At 39.6% G+C, this 24,322-nt stretch overlaps 1 long non-coding RNA gene across 1 annotated transcript in view; it reads left to right on the top strand.

Annotated features, from left to right (window-relative positions):
• The window catches only part of LOC135580673 (uncharacterized), a 32,759-nt gene that overhangs the window by 3,955 nt on the left and 4,482 nt on the right, over positions 1–24,322 (top strand). The window contains exon 2 of the long non-coding RNA XR_010475562.1: positions 22,722–22,808. This is a non-coding gene — a long non-coding RNA (uncharacterized LOC135580673). The remainder of the gene's footprint in view (positions 1–22,721; positions 22,809–24,322) is intronic.

Genomic DNA, 24,322 nt, shown 5'->3' with positions numbered 1-24,322 from the left:
TAAAAATAAAATAAGTCTGTCCATAATAGTTCTGAGAAAAATCTGGGAACTCCTTTTGGAAGCTGGCAGCTGATTTCTTGGTCAGCATGACAAAGTCAACGGGAGTGTTGCAGACCCTAAAAGTCACTCAGTCTGGAGTCTCAAGTATATATTAAGCCGTGTTCTGCTTCATGTGTGCTACAGTAGAGATAATTGTTGCTTCTATGGAAACTCATCACCAGCTGCTGCAGAATGCAGCTTCCCATCTCTGTGAAGTGTGCAGAGCTCCCTGCATCTGTGCTGGTTGCAGGGATGCTGGCACCCCACTTCTCTAGGAGCGGTTTTTGTCTCTACCTTCTGATTTTTGCCTTGGATGCAGTCATTTTGGACCTACATTGTCACACATTTCAGTGTAGATCCAGCCACAAAGCCTTCCAGGTAACACAGTAGTGAGGAAAGTCCATTTTCAAAGTTGTAGCCATGTGGCTGGAAAGCTGACTGGCAGAAAAGGACCTGGGGGTGTTGGTTGACAAATGACTGAAAGTGAGCCAGCAGTGTGCCCAGGTGGCCAAGAAGGCCAATAGCACCCTGGCTTATATCAGCAATAGTGTGGCCAGCAGGACCACAGCAAGGACTGTTCCATCTACTGGGCACTGGTGAGGCTGCACCTTGAATCCTGGGGTCAGTTTTGGGCCCTTCACTACAAGATGGACATTGAGGTGCTGGAGAGAGTTAAGAGAAAAGCAACAGAGCTGGTGAAGGGTCTGGAGTACAAATCTAATGAGGAGCAGCTGAGGGACCTGGGGGTGTGTAGCCTGGAGAAAAGGAGGCTGAGGAGAGAACTTCTTGCTGTCTGCAGCTACCTGAAAGGAGGTTGCAGTGATAAGATCAGTGGAAATGGCCTCAGATTGCACCAGGGGAGGTTTAGATTAGATATTAAGAAAAGTTTATTTACTGAAAGTGCTATCAAACACTGGAACAGGCTGCCCAGGGAAGTGATTGCATCACCATCCCTGGAGAGGTTTAAAAGACGTGTAGTTGAGGCTGTTAAGGACATGGTTTAGTGGTGGATTTGACTGTGTTAGGTTAATGGTTGGACGGGATGATCTTAAAGGTCTCTTTCAACCAAAACAATTCTATGATTCTATCTTGCTGAAAACACTGTGATGCAGCAAGCTGCAATTTGTGATTCTCTGCCAGGAGTAATAAGAAAGGAAGAAGTAGCAATAAATGGATGAAGTGGTAATAATCCTGGTTGCCTCCAAAATGAGAAAATCTGATTTATTTTTACTTTTTATTTTTTTTTATACTCCATTCTTGATGTTTTTCTGTCTGGCAGTAAATGGTCACTGCTGATAATCACATCTTTTACTATATATCAGTTACAAGAAACCTGGACCTGAAAGAAGGGTGATTATCTGAAGCACTGGAGTGACCTGACTGCAGAACGTGATTGCACTGTCTGTTCTCCCTTCTGCAGTTGAAGTTACTAGAACTGTGTAATGTCCTGAGTTATTACACAGACAGTAAAGCCTTTTTCCACAATTTGAAAACCTTCCTCCTTTAGCGTGGCTTAGATGCTTGAAGTGCCCAGGAATAGTTTAGAAATGGTTTCTGTGTAGCTACTTTTAGACATGTAGAAGTGATGTGTGTATATTCTGGATCCCTTCAAAGAAATATCTTGAACGAATAATCTCATCATTGTGGCTTTTTTTTTTTTTAAATATATATACATCCACTAGAGGATGGGATAAATCAGCCTCTGGACATTTGCTGTTCTCTTTCTGCAGATGTGTTGTTGCCCTCCATTATATGAATATAAGATGACCCACAGGTACAATGTTTTCAAGAGTTTTCCATTGGTTAAGCTCTCTGTAAGCAATAAAGACAACTGCTCCCCTTGTAAGGGCCTCAGGCAGAAACTTCACATGCTGTCTGTAAACAGTTGTGAGCAATGGAAACCCTTTCAGGCTGCACAGAGTTTAGAGGGTTATGACAAGGTCTGCTCTTGACCCAGCTACGACACATTCATATCAGAGGTTGCTGAAGATGGTCTTCAGTTACAGTAATTACTTCTGAAGTTCTGCTATCAGCTTTTAGTGAGTAAAGAGGAAAAGGAAGGTTTTACTAAAGACTTTTAAAAGATTTTATTCTATTCCTACTTGGCAATTATTGACAAACTAGATTCCCCTGACAGTGGGGGTGGAAATGTTTAACAACAGAGAATGAAACAATAGAAACACATTTTGACAGTGAAGTTTCGTTGCAGCAAGGTGGTGCTTTCCAACTTGTTTTGTAGATGTATCTGGAACTGATACATGAAGCCTACAGGCTGCTCTGATTTGAACTCCTCAAATGTCTTTTAAGTGGTGCTGTTAAAGAACAAACAGAACCAACTTTTCCTACAGAAGTGCTATTTAGAGCTTTGCTGTACTTCTACTCTTTGCACTTGAAAAAATGTTTTTGGAGACCACTTTGCAAAACTCAAAATCAAGTTGCAGATTGGTCTCCAAACTCTGTTCCTCATCATGAGGTGTTCCTGCTCATGCTTCCTCCTGTCAGAGCTACATGATGCTTCCAGAATCCTACTGGCTGTAATTTCTTACAGCAAGAGTAAGAAGGAAGAAAATCCTATTGGTATCACAAATAGTCACCCCATGTGTGGGGAACCGCGGTGTCTGTTCGTTGGAATCCCCTTTGTTACAGGTGAGAGCGCTGTCTCTGCAGACAAGACCATAGCTGAAATTGTTTTTTGGCTTCATCAAACTATTCCTTTACAAATTCTGCCAAGGTGGAAAGGGAAATTAGTGCTTTGGTGAAAGGCACCTGGAGATGACTCTTGGATTGAACCAGATGTGCAGGGGAAGAGCAAAAGGAACTGTGGAAATGAGCTATGGCAAAAGACAAAAATCCCTACAAGATGTTTGTGCTGGGGGATGGAGGCCTGCCATAAGCAAATATTTACATCTTCACAAATCCAAACAAATGTCTCTTGCCTGGGAAAGATTATTTATTTGTTTGTTCAGTTGGCAGTGGGGGAAAGCTGGGATGTGAAGTATTATAAGAACTTTTAAATAGAAGGCAATATTGCCTGAGAACATAGTCTCACGGACAACTGAGGAATATTTTCTGCTGTTCATAAGGACCTGTCCTGATATTATGTCAGGGCTGCAAGAACAACCACCTTTTTGATTAAAGTTAAGAGTGCAAATTTGCTGTAGTGATTGGAAGCAAGAAGTGTCACTCTTGCAAGAACAAGGCAAGGAACACAAATGTGACACTGTTGAGGAACACTGTGGACACATGGGATAAATAGAGAAGAGTTCAAGCATTGGAGCAAAGCAGAAGAGAAAATGAGGAAAACAACGGGGATATAAAGACAGGCAAAGTAACAGTAAAGAGAAACATGTGACTGCTTCTCTTCTGTGTTTTCTACTGCTCTTGCTCGTTTTAATGTGCAGCAAACTGAAATTTATTGGACTAAAAGGTGATGAGGCCCCTTGGGTCAGCCTCTGTGCCATTGCAGATGCAGTAACTGCCCCATGTAGGCGATCATGTCTCCTGGAAGTTATGTTTGACACATTGTGGTTCTGCTGTGGCAGTCGGGTGAACCAGAGCAGACCCTACTCCAGCCTGGGAGCAGAGAGGAGAAGACTTGGTGAACCGGGATGCGCTCTGCAATGGCGCATGTCTGCGTTGTGCCGCAGATGCACGTGCGATGCCTTTGCTGGGTTACCTTGTCCTGTAACCCGGTGCCGGAAGATGCCCTGCAGCATAAGGGCAATGGCTGTGCCAGCAACGCTGGCCCAGGCAAGGAGGGGGTGGCTGTTCTCCATTGTGCAGCTCCGGTGAGACAGAAATCCAGAAAGGGGGAATATGGTCAGCAGTGCCGTGGTCCAGTGCAGTTTGTCAGCCGCTCTGTTGCCTGGTAACATATCTGGGAACAATTTTACTGCACCTGGATTGTGCAAGTTACTAAATATCATCATGTTGAAGCTGTGGCCATGGTGCACTTTTTGACTAGATTTCCTCCTAGCGCCTCCATGGCCTCTTACTTACCTTCTCTTTAAGAACTATAAATCCTCAGCCCTTTCAGAGTGATCATAGCTTAGAATTGCTGTCAGCCAAAAAGCATGGCAATGATTTCTTCAGAAGGAGAAACCTTTTCCTATTAAATAATAGCCTCTAGCTTTCAGATTAGTTTAATTAAACACCATATTCTAAGACTAATTCAGCTGAAAGCTGTTTCCCAGATGCTACTTAGCTTCAAACTGAAGGGCTACTTTTTTTTGTTGTTTTTTTGTGTTGTTTTCACAAGACAGAGTGATATTCTCTGTTTCCAAAAAGCTTGAGAAAGCTCCTGGGCTATGTCACCTAGTTCTGAATTTCAAAGTTCAGGTAATTTCATTGCCACTAGAAGTGGCAGCCTCTTTATGAGTGCATTGTGCAAGTAGTGTAGTTCCAGATGAAGTCCTGATTATTAAATCAAAATAAGTTTCTCTCTTTCAGAAACCCCAATTTGTACTGATATCACAAGATTGTACTCAACTTGGGTACTAAATTACAGCTGAGTCATAGAGCTAGAAAGAATAATATTTCTGGGGTTTCCAGCACTAGTTACCACTTTTTCATTGCTAGCTGTGTAGAGATCTCAAAGTATTTCCATTTCCAGATTGGTGTTTCTTACCTGTTAATGCAGCCTGGTACAAAAAAGTCTGAAAAGCATGGCATTTTCTTGATTTGCTTCTCCTGAAGTGGAAAAGAAAAATTAACATTAGAAAGCATTTAATCTTAGATTCTGTTAGAGAAGGGATTGATCGACTAATTTTCCCAAATGGAAACCGATAGATGAAAGCATCTCTAGAGAAAAATTAGAAGTTTTTGATGAAAAAGGCAGCACTGGCGTCCCTTGGCAGGACCCCAGTAAATCGATTTCCATGGCTTGTGCTTGGTAGAGCTGGGATGTGTGCTTGCTTGGTGGCTTCCTCTAGAGCATTTTCAGTTCTGCAGCATTTTAGAAAATCCAGAGAAATTTCCAATAAGGAGCACAGACACTGGAGTTTCTTAGGTCTTTTGCAGAAATAAATAATTTGCTTACATGACCTTCCCATGAAGCCCCAGCAGACTTGGTTCAGCCTGTCTGGTGGCTCGTGGGTCACTGCTGACACCACTGTGGTTCAGACCTGAACGCAGCCAAATATAATCAGAGCTCTGGAGACAGAAGAGCTGGGAGATGAAGGATGTATTTGTTCCTGGGAGAAGCAAACTGTTTCATTTTCTTGGAAAAGCACCTACAGTTTCCAGAAGAATAATATTCACGATTTTGCTCCTCCAGGAAATAAGGCATCTTTAATGCTTCATTCTGATTCAGAAACCTTTTGAAATTTCAGAATTGCTCTCGGAAGTTACCAGCTTTGCCTAGAAGCTGCTGATATTTGTCTGTGTGCTTTATCTCTCTGCATTGGAATAGCTTTGAGCTGGATATATTACTTGATTTTTAATCTTACTGTTGTATGAAATATAGCCTTAAAAATGATAACTTTCCAGTACTTCTTTTTAGTCAATTGTTTGCTTAGGCTGGCTTCATGCTTGTCATAGAACATCAGCATTGTAAAAACTTATGATGCCATAAAAAGCACCATCATACTGTTTGGACTTTGCAGAGGTAGGCTGTTTAGGATATAGTTTGTGAGAGAATCAGAAGAATAAAGGAATGGTTCAATCTTATGTGTAATTCTTCAGAAAGATTATAAGGTGGGGGGAGCACAAGAAACCCTCTCTCCTAAAATTGTATCTGATTTGCTTTATAAAAATAAAAGCTCTAAATGCAAAAAAAGATGCAGTTCCTCCTATTAGTACACATTTCATTCCTTGGTAACTGTTTCCAAGCTGTATTGTTAATGATGAGAACCAAATCAAAACTCATTTTAGGCTTCGAAATTACTTGACAGTTTTTCCTCTCCTGTTTTAAAGCTCTTACGAGTGGGTTGAATCAGTCCGGTTGATGCTTTCTCTGTAGTAACTCCAGTGGCAAGCAGCCTCATGCTGGAGTCAGTGGCCTGAAGGTGCAGGGACTTCTCGAGCAGGATTAAACCAGTCACAAAGCCTGAATTCCAAAGAGCAGCAAGCTGTGCCCCAGCTGTGCACTTAAACTAACTCAAGTATTTGGGTCTCTCTGCTCCCCTGTGAAGTGTCAGTAGCTCATGTACAGCAGGAACAGAGTAGGTGGTTGCACAAATTCAGCAGCAGTTAATGGCATGTTTGTATGGGCTGTGTTGTTGTGGTGTGTGGTGTTCGTTCTTTTTTTTTTTCCTTAACTGCTTCAGCTCCATCTGTTTCAAATTGGAAATCTACAGCTGTATGGATGTTTGCCAAGAATTCCTTAGCGGCATGCTGTCAAATGTCAGCCAGGGAACCTTGCACTTTGGATAGAGAAACAGTCCCATCTCTCTGAAATTACTTGTTTTCTTGATTTCATGGTGCTGAGTCTAGAAAGAACTGGTTTAATTGAAGAGGTTATTAAAAAAAAAATCTTGTTTGGTTCTCGTGATTTTGCATTTAAGTACATCTTTTCTTTTGCCTAGTTCCCAAATGCATGGAAAGCATTTTGAATTTAGTGCCAAAATTGATCTTTTTGCTAACATGCAGACGTGCACCTGAAAGTGAGGTTTTTCATATTCCGAAGGGTAAGGTGAAAGTGTGTTGAACAAAGATAAACTGTATTTGGATAAACTGTATTTGACCGTGGATGAGTGAATTTGCATCAAAGTTATTGTACGTTTCTGTTCCTAAAACAATTTTCCCTTTGCTAAAAGCTGCTGAGATGTTAAAAGAACCTTTACAACCTCCTTAATCTAGTGATCCATCTCTGCAGTCAACTCATAATTATTCCCAAAACAGAGAGTTATAAAACAGACTAAGGACCTTTTCAAAAGGGAGGTAGTAACATATTTCTGTCCAAATTCAGTTAAAACTTCAATTTGCTGTTATGTAATGGCACAGACATTACATGTCATAGTTAGGTAGTAGCAAAAACCTCTGATGGTAAGATGGCACAGCAGATAAAATGATCTTCTGCTCCAAAGACGACAGCAATTTTAGCTTCTGACCAGGGATTACTCTAAGGGACAGAGTGACCCTGAATGGATCATTTCACTGCTGAATCTCATGCCTTGGAAAGTCTTTATTTATTTATTTTTTTTAATTACAAGAAATTAAGTTTAACAACATATGAAAAGAAAATCTTCAATAGCAGAATCTGATTAAAAGTGAATGAGGCAGACAAGCCTCAGTCCCTGCATGTCCAGGGTCTCCTGGGAACCATGTGATGTGATTTTTATCACAGATGGGGTGGAAGCTGCTGGTGTCTGAGCTGTGCTGTGGCCTCGGCCCTCACGGGAGGCAGGAGCAGGGCTGGAGACAGGCAACACCTGTGGCAGGAGGGCTGTCTCTGCTCCACAGAAAACATCCACTGCTGATCCTGAATGCAGTTCCCAGGCACCCACAATTCAAAATGCACATATATAAAAACCTGCTGTGTAAGCTGGTACCCAGTCTGCAGCCTAAATGTCATGTTGTCACACTGATACCGGGAAGTGAATTATTTGAAGTGATATTCTACTATCCCTTATCAAACCAAACATGTGGAATTTTGTGTTTACTGACTCTTCAGCTTCCCTGGGCTGAAACGCTCAGCAGAGAAATTGGGTTTTAATATTTGTCTGTAATTGTATTTCTCTTCTGTGTAATCAGGAAGATTGATTGACAGTCTTCTGTTCCATCAGGGACACTTCACTTCCTGCCTTTTGGGCAGCAGGGTGGGTGAAAGGCGGTTTGAGTCCCCTCACAGTTCTTTCATATGGTGGTGTCTGTCTTCAATCCCTGAAAATCCATGGGTCTTTCAGGTTGAAGTGAACAGAGTATTCTGGGATATCAGTAGTGATTTCAGGACATGAGGAAAATTGTTAAACAACCTGGAGTTTTGCAGAAGACGCCCCAGTGTTTCAAACTGAGGCTTAAACTGATACCAGTTTTTTATCATGGTATGTCATTTGTTTTCCTTCTTGTGGAAAAAAATATAAAACCAACGAGGCAAAGCAGAGGGGAACAAGTATGGTGCTAAATATATTAAAGCCTACTATAGAAACAGCTTTCCTTCTTCGGGACTAATTTTGCTGAGAAATAAATGTGAAGCACTTGTGAAATAAGCCACTCAATTTGCCCATGCTAAATAAGTTGGCTAAACTTAGGACAATGCATCTTATGTTTACTAATGTAACTGTAGCTATGAAGACTTTAGCAAAAGAACTCTCAATTACATTCCTGGTGGCTAATATGAAAACATTTTTGTATGTGACTTCAATATGCATCTCTGCTGGGGAGGGGAGATGAAAGCCTGATTGTGCAGCATCTTCCCTGTTTCATCATGTTTTTGAATGGATTGAGGAATATACTCAACTTAGAACAAAAAATTGCCCAGCTCTGCTGATAAACCCTAGTGTACTTGCAGTATGCTCTCAAAGTGTTACTTGTTGGGTTTACTTAGGGGTGCCCCACTCTTTCTTGCTTCCCAGGCAAAAGCGACCACTTGCACAGAAGTCAAATATAACTATTTATATATAAATTTATCTCTGCTGCGCTAATCATCAGTATTGAAGAGGCCTTGCTAACAAATGTATGAGATATTCTGAACATCACTGCAGAAGGTCAAGGTTTTGTTGCTCTTCACACTTTGGTACCAAAACACTTGATAGAGAGGAAAAGATCAAAGAGGCCAAGCATGCTGCTATACTTTTCTCTTTTTCCTGCTCTGGAAGAAAGGGCATCCGAGATGCTTTCCTCCTGGCTTTGGAGTCAATCTGAGCTGATAATTGATTTTTCTAGAGCACAGAAGGCCAAACAGTGACTCATGAGCTAAATCCTGTTTGCAAAGCAGTCTTATGACCTGTGAGAATGATGAATGACTGGTGCTGTGTGACTTACCTGCTCCTCAGCATGGAGTAGTGTTGCTGCTTGTCCAGAATGGTTCACGGTGCTGCTACTCCCAGAAAAAGTAGGGTACAGGGTTGGTTGAGCAACAGGCTTTCTGGGACAGCTCAGAGCATGGAAATAAACTGTCCTGGCATCACGGTAGGTTTTAGTATAGGTCATAGATTCTGTAAGGACCTTGTCAATTGCTGTACTAAATTGTACAGTCAAGAACAAAGCTATACTAAAAATTTTATTAAAATATTTGTATTTAAAATGCTCATAAAAATCACCGGCACATAAAAGCAGGAGTGACAAAGCTGCTTTAATGTGTTTAAAACAACAACAAAACTAATGTGCTGATAACTACAATGATTAACTGGACAAGAAGGTGAAAAATAAAATGCTGCAAGAATTGCAGATGTACCCAAAGCTGAAAAGCCTAATGCAGAGGGGAAGGAAGCTTGCAACAGCAGGTTTGGTATAGAAAGCTACTTGAAGCAAGTTGTCTATGTGCACCTGAGTTTATGGGCTCGAGCTGCAAGTAACAAAACCAAAATAAGCTCTATTTGTTATGAATCATTATTGACTAAATGATTTATAGTGCAAGTAGCTTCTACAAGTACTGCAAATGCAGGCAATTTTATATTGCCTTTCTTGCTGATTGGAATAAGGTCACATTGACTCCATGTGACATTTGTTTGCATTAATTATAAACTTTCTGTACAGTCCTCCATGCTTGAGACACATAGCATGGTGAGACTTTTGGAGGTGAAATGATTGATACCAAAGAACAACAAAGTTAATACTAACAAAATCACACCTTTCCTCTGCTTGGCTGCAACATGCATGTGGCCTGGAGTTTGGGAGAACCATTTCAGAATTGAAGAATTTCTCAAATAGTTATTATAAACCAGGATGTTGTTGCTGTGTGTCTCTCTGGTTGTTGGGCATGGGACAGTGGTCTTGCAGTAGATAACAGGAAAAGCAAAGGGTCAGGGAACTAGTCACCAGGCTCTCAGCTCCTTCATACATCTAAGTAGCTTCTTTTTTCTTCAGGCCATCTCCATCTCCCAACCAGAGCAGTATTCCATGAGTAGTGGAGTTTGTGCCTAAAAATGGAAAAGGGGTAGGCCCTTATCTTTACTCCTGACAACAAAATTAAATTAACATTTTTGAGATGAATGGAAAAAAATAAAACAATGCACTGTAATAAAGCTTTTATAAAGCACTTTTGCAATGCTTCTGTCCAGTATAGTGGAATCATGAGATTTCATTATATTATTTAACTTCCAAATTAAAACATTTGCTTTTTCAGGTCAAGTTCACTGCTTGTTATATGAAAAATATTTAGCATCAATGCACCAAAAAAATTCATGTCAGCCATCCAAGGAATCAGAACTTCTAGAAAGGAAAATGATTACTAATTGTGGATTTTTCCCAACCCACAGAAAATTCTATTTTTGAATATATTCAACATAATTGCTCATTATGTAAGTATGTTAAAATGTACAACACCCTTACCATGTCGTCTTTCATTGAATGTCATGCTGTGAGTTACGAATCTGTTAGTGTAGATGTAGAACTTGCACATTCCAAATGCAAAGATCTATTTTCTGTTCCAAGTGTTTTACGAGACCATCTGTGAGTGCCAGTTTGTAAGAAGCAGATAGGAGCAATACGCGCTTCCATGCAGGTTGTACATAAACTCTGTACTCTTTCTAGCTACTGTAACGTGCAGTTTGTCAGCTTTAGAATGCCAACCAAATTTTTGTCTTAAGTTATGATAATTTATGCAGTATTTATGTACTGGAGCTTTTCCATAACTGCTTTCTGACTAAGAAACCATTAGGAGCCCAAACTATAAAAATCATAATTAACTGGGTATGTGGTATAGCTGTCTAGCAGTGATCTCTTTATGCAGGAGATGTGGTCTGCTTTACAAATGAGAATTTAATCATCAGCTCTATACCAGATTAGTACAAGGGAGACAATCTATCACTACGGGTTAATCAGGTGTAATGGTGGCTTTTTGACAATGGAACTGTCCCAGGAAGAAGCGTAGTGGTGTGCTGCTGCACAGATTAAGCCAGCTCAAAACCCAGGACACAGTTCAGCAAGGACACAGCTGGAGAAAGCCCTGAGGGATTCTGGCAAGGTTAGACCATGTTCTCTCTGAGCCCATCCATGGGTACAAATGTGCTGCTTCTGTCAGCTGGTGTTTATTTTCTGTCTTTTCTGCTTTCACCAAATGACACAGTTGCAATGATCCGATGGATTGCCTGGGATTTGTGAAAGTCAAAGTATGTGAAGGGTTTTAAAGCAGAGGATGGTTTAGGTTGTGTCACCGCTGTTACCCACAGTCCAGCACGTGTGTGTCCTGGGGAGGACCTGAAGCTATCTGAAATCATGCTGTTTTGTTAGTTCAAGGCTTCTCTTCCTGTGGCACAGAATTGTCTATGTCAAACACCAAACAATTATTTGACATGAATGAGTCTTTGCCAGACTCTGCCTTGATGCACTGATTGCTTTGGCTGTGTAGTTGCTCCTAAATGTATTTTTGCAACTTTTTGTGAAACTAAACATATAATTTTATGTTTTATGTATATTCTATTTTTTTATGTGTATTATTCTTATATAGAAAGAAGCAGCAAAGCTTCCCTGAGGTATTTTCTGTCCTAAGAGAAAAGAATCTCATTAGGAAATGTGATTCTTCTGGGTGTCTCACTGAAATTGAGCTTTTTGGTTTTTAACCAGTGTTTGTTGTTTTTTTTTTGTTTGGTGTTTTTTTTTTTAACAATCTGTATTTGATTGAGCTTTCCTGTGCCCGCCTTGCAGGAAAGTAGCAGTGCCCAAGAGGCAGGCTCTCATTCTGACTTACCGAGATGTCCTGAGCGTGATACTTCTTATGTCACACACAACCCAGCAAGCTGAGTACTCTTCTATAAAACAGACGAAGGTAATGAAACTGGGCATCTTCAGTGCAGCCACATGAAAATATTTGAATTACAAGTACACTTTTGCAGAAAGGCAAAGCCGGGTGGCTACAGAACACTTGCTTTACCTCCCAGCTGGCAGTCTCTCTGTCTGAATGCAAAAGGTCTCTTGTTGCTGATCACAGTTCTAATTTTGCTAGGAAAAAAAAAGAAGAAAAATCTGTGTCAATGATGCTGCAGTCTAAACTATTATGCTCTGTAGGTTTTTGTGAGCATTTCTTGATCAGTGTGGGCTGCCATAGATACTATTATTATCTTTCCACTTTTCCTCTATGCTGCACAAGGTTGCTGTCAGATTCTAAAGACTGTCTGGTGCTTACGAGGGGTTAGCGAAGAAAATTAACTTGGTGCAGGCCAAGTGAGGTAAAATGAGCTTAGGATACATTTTATTTGAACATTTCACCAAACTTTAGGTAAAGCTTTTTAAGGATTAAAAAAGCTAACCTACCACCCCCTACTTATTCCACATCATGTCCTATCTGTCCATCCAGCAACAACTCTTCTCATCTGAGGGAGAAGTATTTGCTCTGCCTTCACCCCCCAAAATTAGAAAATGTTTGAAGCATTGATGGCTTCCTGTTCCCTCATATATATATATATATACACACACACACACACACATATATATTTTAAGTGATTTAACTCCTGAGTTCTGTGTTATGGCCTGTCTTCAGAAGTGATCATAAATTATGCATTTATTTCAGCCTCGTTTCCTGAGGCAATTAAATCTTGTTCAGGCACATTGCTGGTCTGTCCCTCTATGTTCACCTGATAACTTTTTAACCCCTCGTCGGAACTGACAGAGAGGTAGATATCTAACTTATGGAATTCCTCCAGATTTTATGAAAACAGATGGCTAATTAAAGGCAAGCAGCTCAATTGATGTCTGGAAGGGAAATATTTTACCACGTGCTTAGCCCTTGAGTTCTTCAGGGGATCTACATGAAAGAAATAATAAAATATCTCAAGTACAACAAAGCTTTTGCTACTGCCAGCAATGTGTCACACATCAGGGAATCCAACCACTGGCACTGTTAGTCCTGCAGCTCATACTTTCTTGTTTCCATTTACTCTCTTAATGAAAACAAACAAAACTAGTTAGACAGTTGATTTAAGATTTGTATTTCCACACCAGCTGTTTCTTTTATGCCTTTATTTTTGTACTAATGTACTGAAAATAAGCTTGTACAAAGAAGTGAAGGAGCTAATGTTGTGAGTGGTCTTTTTCAGTTTGGAATGGATTTTCTTAGTGTGAGTGTGTGTGGAAGTGGGCATAGAGCTGTTGTCTTGGGTTTGGAATTGGTCTGGGGCTGAATTCTGCTTTCACCAAGCTTTGGGCAAGAGATTGGACTCGATGACCTCCTGAGATCCCTTCCAGGCTTACTTGTGCTGTGGATTAGAGCTTGATAATTTAAAAATAACAGTCACCCTCCTAATGAAAAAATCAACCTGTGTTTTCAACCTCCCTGTAACCAGCATTGTCTGGCATCTGTGCTCTCCCAGAATATTGCCACAAAACTTGTGCAGTGAGGCTACTGCAATTTAAACACCTTCAAAGACTCTGAGATCGTATCAGAAATCATACCTTGTGATTTTGAAGACATGTCTGGCAACTACTTGCTAGAGGAAAGAGAGGAAGGCTTTTTTGCACATTGTTTCATAGCCTGTGGTTTCAATACTGCATTTGAACCACCTCTCCTTATATTTCTGTGACTGCTCTTGTACCCATCAAGTTGCTTTCTTCTGAGCCCTGGATGAGGAGATGTCACAGATAAATTAGTTCCTGTAATTAGGGACTGTGTCTGGATGCCTGACCTCGCTGGTGGAACGGTAGTTAATGTATGAGCATTGTGAAAGCCTGTTCGAGTATAAGAAACAAGTTATTGACACAACTGCAAATTGTTCACCTGACAGGGAGAGGAGCAGAGCTCAGAGAGGGTATTTCGGTGTATTTCTGGGATATCATGCTGCACAGCTTGCGGCTGTGGTATTGTGACAAACGAACTCCTCGAAAAGGGTAAGCTTTGAAGATGCTCTGTGGAGCTGGAATCACAATTTTGATAAACTTATTTATGTTTATTTGACAGTAACTATGAAATTACATCTGAAGCTATAACTTTGACCTCAGTTTTGGAATCTAGAATGGTCATAAGACCAAGGTGATGCTCTTTACTGCCACTGAAACAAAAGGAAGCGTTTTTGCAGAATTATGCTTAAGGATTAAATCTCTTTGGGAGAGAAGGGCATTTTTAATTGATGAAAAATGTTACATTATTTCAGAGAAGGCAAACTGAGTATAAGCAGCAGTAAAGAATGGACCTCAAAGAAGACTGGGAAACATTGCCTCCCTTATTGAATAATAATTTTCCAGTATTTGTTACAGTTGAACTGTACTTTCTTGTAATAACTTTTGTGATGTGAAATACTTTTTAAGCTCTCTTTCCAGGCCTCAGGAGGTGTTATGCATGTTTAGTTGGAAAAGTATTATTAAGATCATTTTAGAATGATATGGAATTAGTGGCATAAAACCAAGCTGCTGAAATGATGCAATTTTTGAAATACATTTCGCTATTTTTGAATCTTTCATCAAATATTGTGAATGGTGTCTATGCTTTATTTTACTAATGAAAAAGCCTTTATTGGGGGTTATACTGTCATAATGGATCCATTTGATTCCTGGCAGCTCTAGGCAAAAAAAGAAAGGGAAAAGGAGCACTAAAAGTCTGAAGAGTTTCAATCCATGTTGGTGTCGCCGTGTTATCCTTCATTAAATAAACAGATTTCTAGACAGAAAAAAGCACTAAACAGTTATTTAAACAAATAGCCTGTGGGGGAGAAAAAGACTTTGGTAAGAAAAAAGAAAAAAGAAAAAAGACTTGCTGTCTTTACTGGAGGGAGAGAAAACCATTCAGAAGCATCTCTAAACTAGGGGACTCTGAAAAGACATTTCTTTTAAACAAAACTAATCCTTTTATATACTTGCAGTTTCATCAAACAGCTTAATCTGCATGTCATAAATAGCATAACTTTGTTTCTTCAGGTCTCAGACCAGTCTCTAGAACAAGGCGATTTACTTATCTGCCACAGCTACCCAAATCTTGTAGTCCTGGATGCTCTTCAGTGCCCTTTGCTGATCTGGCAGGTTGGAGAGTAGCTCTGTGCTCCTCATGGCCTCTGCATCAAATAGAGATTCTTTTGACGGAGAAGGGAAGAAAAAGTGGTGCAATGCGAAAGTGTTCCAGAGAAGAAGGCAGTGGGATTGGGAAGTGAATTTGAAGAACAGCAGCATTATCTGTAAAGATGTGTTTTCCAGTGGATCCCATGAGTGACAAAGGGCTTCTGGAAAAAATAATTGCCTTGCCTTCCTTAGATCCGCATACTCTTAACGGAAGAACTAGTCTAATTCTCTTTCTTGTTGTCCACTGAAATTGGTAGTATGAAGTCTTCAAAAGAGCTCATGATAACTTTATCTCAGAAAAGCTCTTCTGCCCTGTCCTTTTACCTCTTTGCTTCCTTTGACATATTTGAGCACAGTTACTGCTTCCAGATCTTGTCTTGACTAAAACAATTGCATGGTGTTTTCTTCTTCCTCTTGGTCTCTGACTGCCTTTAGATGTACTGGATTTTGGGCTTTCCATAATATGATCATTTTTTTGTTGTGTCTGCATGCTAGTATTGGGCATTATTATATTCTGTATCATATTACAAGTAAATAGAATGCTAATAATTAGATTGGAAGGAGCCAAAGGAGAGAGAAATTATGAATAGGACTGCTTATTATCTTTCAGTTCTATGATTTTGATTCTTTTTTTAACCTGTAGAACTACCTCTGCAATTAACGCAGCCACTATATTCAAGAAGTGTTTGAATGGAAAATATTTTGGCATATCAAAGGAAAAGTGACACAAGTGCTGTGAAAGGTTTGATGATGGTGCTATTCTGCAATGTATTCAAGCCTCCAAGGACCATCAGTTCCTCTGATAAATGTTAGAACATTGAGCCTGTCACAAGGGAGCATGTGCAGTGGTATACAAAGTGGAAGCTGTCCTTTTCAATGTATATTCCCTTGATTGGGACCCTTTGCACAGTTTTTGAAGGGAAAAGGCTTTAGTGTGTGTAAGTATCTTGTTTTACGCTACTCTCCTTTTTGGGGACTTCATTGAGTAAGTAATTACATTAGCCACAGGTCTTTTGACTTCTAATTCTGCTTCACTTGGCTTCTGCATCTAGGAAACAATAGAGAAGAATCAAAAATTTGACATAAAGATAAATTAATTACTTTTGGTCCGTTTACCCTGCCATAAACATGTGGAAAATTTATGGCAATTGATTATGTATTTTGTGGTGGGCATGTGGTTCCCCCCTGCCCCCAACTTCTCTTCTGACACATGGTAGTGCAGAAGAATGGGTTAGACTTAATCCTGGATATTTTCACAGTTTGAAGTGAACACACAGAGTAACTGCAAACTGTTGTGATGCTGAGACTCCTCCTGTCAGGGTGGCTATTTTAAAACACAAGTCATGATGCCAACGTGGGCATCAAACAGGTTGGGAAAGAGAATTTTCTGTGAATTTAGCATAGTCATGTATCTTGCTCCTAACCTGTCTACATAAAATACTTAGTTTTCCGGTGAGATCTGTAAGATGAGCCTCATAATCTCTGAAATTTCCACCTTTAAAAAAGTTTGACAGGCCATTTCTTCCCACCTAATTAACAATTCTGTTACATCAAACTACTCATTCTGCTTCTGACATTTGTGCAAGTCAATGGTATGCAGGAGCTGGAAACCAGTTTATCATCATTGTTGTGCTGTGTGGCTGCCTGAAGGTACAGGGAGCCAAAACCAGGTCAGTGCCTGGGGAAAAGATCCCACATAATTTTAGAAATGCAGTTTTAAGGCATCACAATCTGTAGTTGTTGTGAGGATCCTGAAATTAGCTTTCCTGCAAAAACATCCCCAAATTCCTGTATGGCCAGGAACTGTATAGAATAACTGGGAAAATGAATTTTTTTATTGAGAATGTGAATTCGCCACTCTAAATAAATTGTGATACCCAGAATTAAAGTTGGATTTTGCAGTTTTTTTTTTTTTTAATAGAAAAAGATGATATTCAGCCAGTACTGCTGATCTTAGTGTTGTCGTGTTTCCCCTCCCACTTTTTTCCTCTCCATAGAACTTCTGATTAAAATAATTTAAATAATAATTCTACCATGGAAAGCTAATGGCTTTAACCCACCCTCTAATTGCCCTGACCCCAGCATATTCAAGATCTTCAAAATAACTTCAACCAAATTTTAGATTTGAAAATATTGTGGATAGCTTCTCAAAAAATGCTTGAAACATAGTACTGGCAGATTTTTCTTCCACAAAATTTCACTTATACCATGAGAAAAACAGAGCAATTTTTAAATGGAGGGGTCTACCAGCTGAATGACAGTGGTGTTTGACTCTTGCTGGCACTCCCTGCTACACTTCTGTGCCTCTTAGACTCCTTGTGGTTATTTTCTGTCTTTAGTACTTCTGTATTGGTATCCATTGCATCTTTTACAACCCCTCTCTCAGGCTAAGATTTTTCATAGTTATTTATGTGTCATACTGAGGAAAAAAAAAAAGGACCTACATCAGGTATCTTGCCTGGGTTTATTGTCATTTATTTAGGTAGGGCTGCACTCACAGGAGGTTATTAGCCAGATATTCATAGATTCATAAGATGTTCTGATTTCTTCTGTTGTTACATGACCCTTGGAAGAAGTGCCATGGTGTGAGAGCTATCTCACTTTGTTCTGTGAAATGTATTTCTGATAGTACTCTACCTTACACAAATGGAAGAAAGTACCTATTGGTCTTGCATCACCTGACCTACAGCATCCCTCTGCTGCAGCAATTTGTATGTCGTTTCACTCACCTTAAGTTCAAAAAATAGAATATCAATGACATAAAAGTAATTTTCAGAGAGTGATGCCCTTAGTGTTAAGCCTTATATCATCATTCCAATAGTACAGCAAAAAATGGAAACCTTCCAAAGTGAACTAATTGTCTGATATGTATTCTTTATATATTAAAACCAAAATATTATAAATCACTTAACATGGTTTCTTTCTACCTCTATCGAATCCATGTATGTTCCTGATCTAATGACCTTCAGGGCTATTGGCTTTTTATTTTTGTGGTTCAGTGCCAGGTGAACAGGGAACATGAAGTCTTCTCCAGTCCTTAAAGCAAGACCTGCATTAGAAGTGTTTTTCAAAGACTTGGAATAATGTCCCTGTTGATGTATTGCAGAACTGTTGTGAGTGAAGAACCCCTGAGCTGAAAACATCCATAACTCTAGAGTGTGTCTGTTGTTGGATGTGTGTGTGTACCTCCTGCACATTGCCCTTCAGGCATTGTGTACAGGGACAGAGATGATGCTATTGGGTTTTTTGGTGTTGCACAGAGAGGTTGGACAATAGATGTTTTTGCTGTTGTTCAGGTACTGTACTGTATTTTTTTCAGTTCGGCTGCAGGCTCTGATGTGAGTTTGGGCACATTATTTCTTCTGTTCCTTCATGTCCTGTATGTAATGACAGGGTGATAATTCTTCCTCTGCTTATTTCTCATTCACTTAGTTTGTAACCTCTATGGTGATATAACGGCTCTGTGCTTTGCATGAACATCAGAGCAGGGTTTTGGTCTTGTCTGTGACTCTGGCTGCCACTAATAAGCAGTAAAACATGCAGCATCTATTGCAGGTGCTTTGTTTTTTTTTTTTTTTTTTTTCTTTATTTTAATAAATTTTTACAAAATGTAGCAAAGGAAATTGGGAGAATATAAACTGGTTAGTGACTATCAAATATTGTGGGGCTATGATGGATTCTCTCTTAACATGTATTTTTGAAAGGATCTTTCTGAAATACTCTGATTCTTGAGGGTGTTTGGTCAGGGGGTCGGATGCCCTTCATTTGCTGCAGAAGCTGTGGCCAAGAGCTGATGGTGGTGCTTCTTGGATCTGTGCCCTGTGAGTTGGCATGCATGGCAGCACCAGAGACTGGATGGGAGACATTATTTAGCAGTGGATGCTCACAGACACTGTCATAAATATGGGCTGAATTCAATGCCACAGCAAATTCTGCTGTGCTAATCCACCTAGCTATCCTGAGCATCAGAGCTTTGGGGGTAAATGAGAACTGGAGATGATTTGGCACAGTTCCTGAGGCATGCAAAACCCCCAGTACATGCACTCAAAGCACCATGTTAAAGGACTATATAAAGGTTCCTAATTCAAGCACTTAAAATTTAGTAAATGCCTCCCCCTTGTGCATGTGCATTAGGATACAGCGTGTATTGTGTGGTCTTCAGTGTTTTGCAGAGGGACAATGTCATGCCTCGCTCAAGAATGAGCAACTTTGTCTGGGATGAACTGGGGTTTTGCAGGAATCTGTGGCTGCTGATCCGGAGTTTCTGTTGTTGCAGAACTCTGAAGGCATCAACGACTGTGGAGTTACAGGAGGAAAAGGGAGAATCTCAAACATCTTCTAATCTGAGTTGCAATTTTTTAGTTGCCCTAAGATTTCATGGACACTGTGATATTTGGGGAGTTGACTTTGAGTTTTTAAAATATGGAGAGGAAGAAAAATCAAAGATATAATAAAAGATAAAGAGCAAATCTCTGCGCATATTTCCCCCTCCGTTCTTCTCCTTCTTTCTCCCCTCTTCCCCACTGCCGCCCTTCCCCACCCTTATAGTATATGGTACTTTATACTTTCTGGGTAGAATACTTCTAACTATTTGTCTGTATCTGTTTATCTTCTTTATCAGAAGTATACTACAAATATCTATATAAAGTCTTTGAAACCAGACCATATTACTTCTGTCAGAACAGCCATATTTCTGGAAGCCCATAAATCTCTTTAACATCTGTGAATATTCAAGGCGAGTGTGATATGAAGACGGTTTTAAGCCTGACGAGCTCACCAGAGCCCTCCTGGATCAGCAGTGGATACCTATATTTTCAGGGACAGCTGAATCCACCCAAACACTTCTGATGTTTGAGAAAACCTGTCCTTTTCTGTTGAAAGTGTGATAAGTTACTCTTGTAACAGCCCTTTACAACCCATTAATCTTTAGTAAGAGCTGAGGGGCCTGAGAGTTGCTCAAAACCACTTTGGGTAGGGAAAACAGACACCTGGAAAGACCACTAGCTCCTCATCAGTGACTCTTGGCTAAGGGCCCTGTGATGACTCCGTGTTTTGACCCATTTTCTTTTTCAGCTTATGTTCTTATAGTTATATTAAAACTCTCTGAACTGCTTTTCACTTGCAGAGGAGAGAGAGAAACTATTTTCTGTATGCTCCGCTGTGCGGGACTGTGACAATGACATAGTTTTACATTTATGGGAGTTTCCAAGACTTTGGAAATATTTTAAAACAGTTCCTGAGCATCTTGAGCTGGCACTGACTCTTGTGGTGCTACGGATTGCTGGTAGCACAAGTACTGAGACACATGACTGACATGCTGTGCTGCAAATAACGTTGGAGGCTTTGATTTCTGTATCCAACCAATCCCCAATGACAGTTGATATTCAACTTAACTGCACACATGTGTAATGTGTGTGCATATGTGTTGGAATGCAGAGAAATGTCCTAAAGAAACGAGAAAAAAAAAAATATATATATATTTTTTATCCTACAATGAGCATAAAAGCTGCTTCTCATGGTCTGGTCTGTATATGAATTTTTGCTCCATTATCTTGCCTGGTTTGCCACCATTACTGATTGCTGATGAACAGTGATTGAACTTAAATGCTGAATCCTCTACACCAGTTCAAAAATCCCCTGGTCGATAATAAACTGACCGTATTAATGTCCAGAAGAGATGTTACCATGTGAAAATATGCATTATTATTCTAACTAGCAAAAAATAAGCATATGAAATCTGAAACTTTAACACGAATACATTGGTCAGAGGAAAATCTCTCTACTTGCAGCAGGACACCAGAATGACTAATCTGTTGGTTTATGTAGTCCCCTTCTTTCTCCTTTGCCTGACAGAATCGCTGAAGCTCATGGCTCTGCCCTTTATTCACCATTTCTACTGGTAAATTTTGCGTGAAAGAAAAAAGCCCAAACATGTTGTGTGTTTGTTTAGAGAATAATTGTTTTTTGTTACTTGTCTAGAGAAATATTTTTCCTGTCACAATTGTTTCCAAGGAGGAGCATGTTTCCATTATTTGCTCATAACTTTGATTGGTTTTTATGTGACCTGTTTGTGCTTCTAAATGCTTAAAGCTAACTCAGATCTTTGGTTCTTAGAGCTGAAATTTCTGTATACCTATTACACACAGTCTGAAACTTAGACATGTTAGGAAAAAATGTGTTCTGAAATATAGATGTATTTTTGAAGCAATGCTTTAGTTTAGAGAGTATCCATTCAAGTTTTAAAGATACCTCATTTAAAAGACATATTTCATATACCCTTGAAACACTTCTTGTGTCTGAAAATGTCACCACAGTCAAAATGAATACAATTTAAACTCCAGAGTACTTAATCTGATTACATAAATAGAAACCTCCAAACATCATTGAGTTTATATTGATTCCATTTTTCTGAGGATTGCATTCACTGCATTAAAACTTTACAAAAGAAATCAATCATTTTTTGCTCTTATGAGGAGTCTTTTTTTAATTAGCTTTATTTCCAATGTGACATTAAGAAAAGACAGTTTCTTAGCTGCTTTGTAAAAGCTGTTGTGTTTTCTCACTGTGATCTTTTCACAAAAATCAATTGGGAAGGGCAAAAACCTGAACTGAGATACTGGACTATCAAAAATACAGGACAGACTTAAGTACATCCCCTTGAGCTGTCCCTGTCCCTTGTGTGCACCAAACCCCTACCTTCCTGGAGAGCATAAAACCAGAAAAACATATGAATGAGCCTGTACCACTGTATATGTATGTTTCACAGTAATTTCTAGTGGTGTATTTCATAACTTAAACATGAATTTTAACTGTATATCTAGCCTATTAAGGGGGAACGTAACATTTCAGATACCGATTAACTATTCTAATGCATGGTGACAATCTGGAATTTGTATGGCAACAACCTGGAGTTTGCATGGCAAGCTGATCAGGACTATTTTGCAACAGATTTACCTAGTCCTACCCTATCCACTCCATTTTTTTGTTTGTTTGTTTCTTTGGAGCGTTCGGTCTGTTCAGAGTCAAATAATTCCATAATTTAGGAAAAAGGAGCCTTGATGAGACGCTGCATCTCTTAGCCATACATCAGACAAGGTGTTGCTGTTGGATCTTGTCACTAAATAGGAGGGGCATCAGCACAAAAATAGGTCTTTGCACCCCTTGACCTCTGTGTTAAGAAGTATTTGTGTAAGACTTCAACTTCTGCTGCAGTGAACAGAACTGATGTCTGTGTTTCCATTTATTCAAAAGGGGACTTCTTGCAATGCTTGCATCCTTGGGGACGGCAAGTGAGAGTCACCAGCAGCCGTTCCCCGACTTTAGCATTGGACTAGTTATATTTTTGGGCAAAACTGTAGTTGCTATGTAAATCATTCCAGCTGGAGTTTGGTTCAGTTGCAGTAAGGAGCTCGCTGACTTTGTCCTGACCTTTGGTAGTCTCAAATATGTATATATTTCTAATAAATTTAAAAAGATGCCCATATAGGCTTTTGTCTGCTTAATAGATATTTCCTATTTCAGTAGAACCCAGAAGCACTAAAGTATTAAAAGGCCTCTACTCTATTTTTCAGATAAATGGAATTGTCCTTTTTTTCCCCTAGGCTGAAAGCTCGTTGATAATAACCATCAGCACTGAGATTTCATAGCTCACCTTGGCTGTGAACAAGAAACTCTACAGTTGTTTGAAGGTCTGTAAAAATGATGTGAATTTGTCAGAAAATTTTTTCTAAGCATTACAAAATTGCATTACTTCTCCCTTTGGATGAAATCTTTCAAATATATTATATAAAATATGATCTTAATGGTTCATGATGTAATTAGGTATCAAAATAATAGAAATGAGTGAATATCACTCTTTTTGGGAATCACTTGCCAGAACTCAGTAACTCACAGACAGAAGAACCAACTTTACAGTTTCTTCTTAATCATGGTTTGCTAGCACCTTTAGGTTGGATACTGCAAAACCTATCTTTCTGCATGCTATTCAATGGATTTCTTACACTGTTATCCTAAATTTTATACTCTTAAAAACAGAAGAGAGTTCATCTGTGTCTTACCTGTTTTTTTTTTTTTTTGGTAGGTGGATAGTTTTATTTACAATCCTATTCGTGCTGTCAATTTTTTTTTTAAAGTGTTGTGTGTTCCATCACTCATTTTGCCATTTCCAGTGTGCTGGTTTCAATATATGGTTTCAGTGCTAAAATGACGTATTTCAATTGATTTGCATTCAACACTAAAGAGCTAAGTGATAACTTGCTCACTTCTAAACTTTAATAATATCCCTTCGATGCCAGAATGTTGTGGGATAAAACATTGTTTTTCTGTCCTGTACAACAACAGAACCCGATACAAGTTTGTCATTTTATGAAATACTATGGGTATGTTTTGTGAGATCTTTTTCCCTGAAGACGCATTAAGACCTATTTTATTGGCAACCAGAAAGCTGGCTTTTATTTTTGTTCGTGGTCTCTACTGCGTATACTTTCTAAGATGGAATAATAAAGATTTCTGATAAATCTTCTTTGCACAATGAGTAAAGCACTTTACTAGCTGGGTGCTTTCAGATATAAATAAACCCATCTGTTCTGTTTAAAGAAGGGCAGAATTCAATTTTATAACAGTAATAGTGTGGCCAGCAGGATCAGGACAGTGATGGTTGCCTGTACTCAGCACTGGTGAGGTTCCACCTCAAATCCTGGGTTCAGTTTTGGGTCCCTCACTACAAGTGAGACGTTGAGGTGCTGGAGCAAGTTCAGAGGAAGGTGACAAAGCTGGTGAGAGGCCTGGAGCACAACTCTGGGGAGCAGCTGAGGGACCTCGGGCTGTTTATCCTGGAGAACAGGAGGCTGAAGGGAAACCTTATCACTGTCTACAACTGCCTGAAAGGAGGTTGTAGCATGGAGGGGGTTGGTCTCTTCTCCCCAGCAACAAGTGACAGGATGAAAGGAAGTGGCCTCAAATTGCACCAGGGGAGGTTTAGATTGGATATTAGGAAAAATTTCTTCACTGAAAGGGTTTTCAGGCATTGGAACAGGCTGCCCAGGGCAGTGGTGGAGTCACCATCCCTGGAGGGGTTTAAAAGATATGTAGATGATGTTCTTTGGAACATGGTTTAGAAATGAACTCGACAGCATTAGGTTTATAGTTGGACTTGATGGTTTCAGGGGTCTTTTCCAACCTAAATGATTCTATGATTAATATT

Source organism: Columba livia, chromosome 12 (assembly GCF_036013475.1).
Source record: "Columba livia isolate bColLiv1 breed racing homer chromosome 12, bColLiv1.pat.W.v2, whole genome shotgun sequence".
Taxonomy (NCBI): Eukaryota; Metazoa; Chordata; class Aves; order Columbiformes; family Columbidae; genus Columba; species Columba livia.
This window is presented reverse-complemented; position numbering and strand designations above follow the sequence as displayed.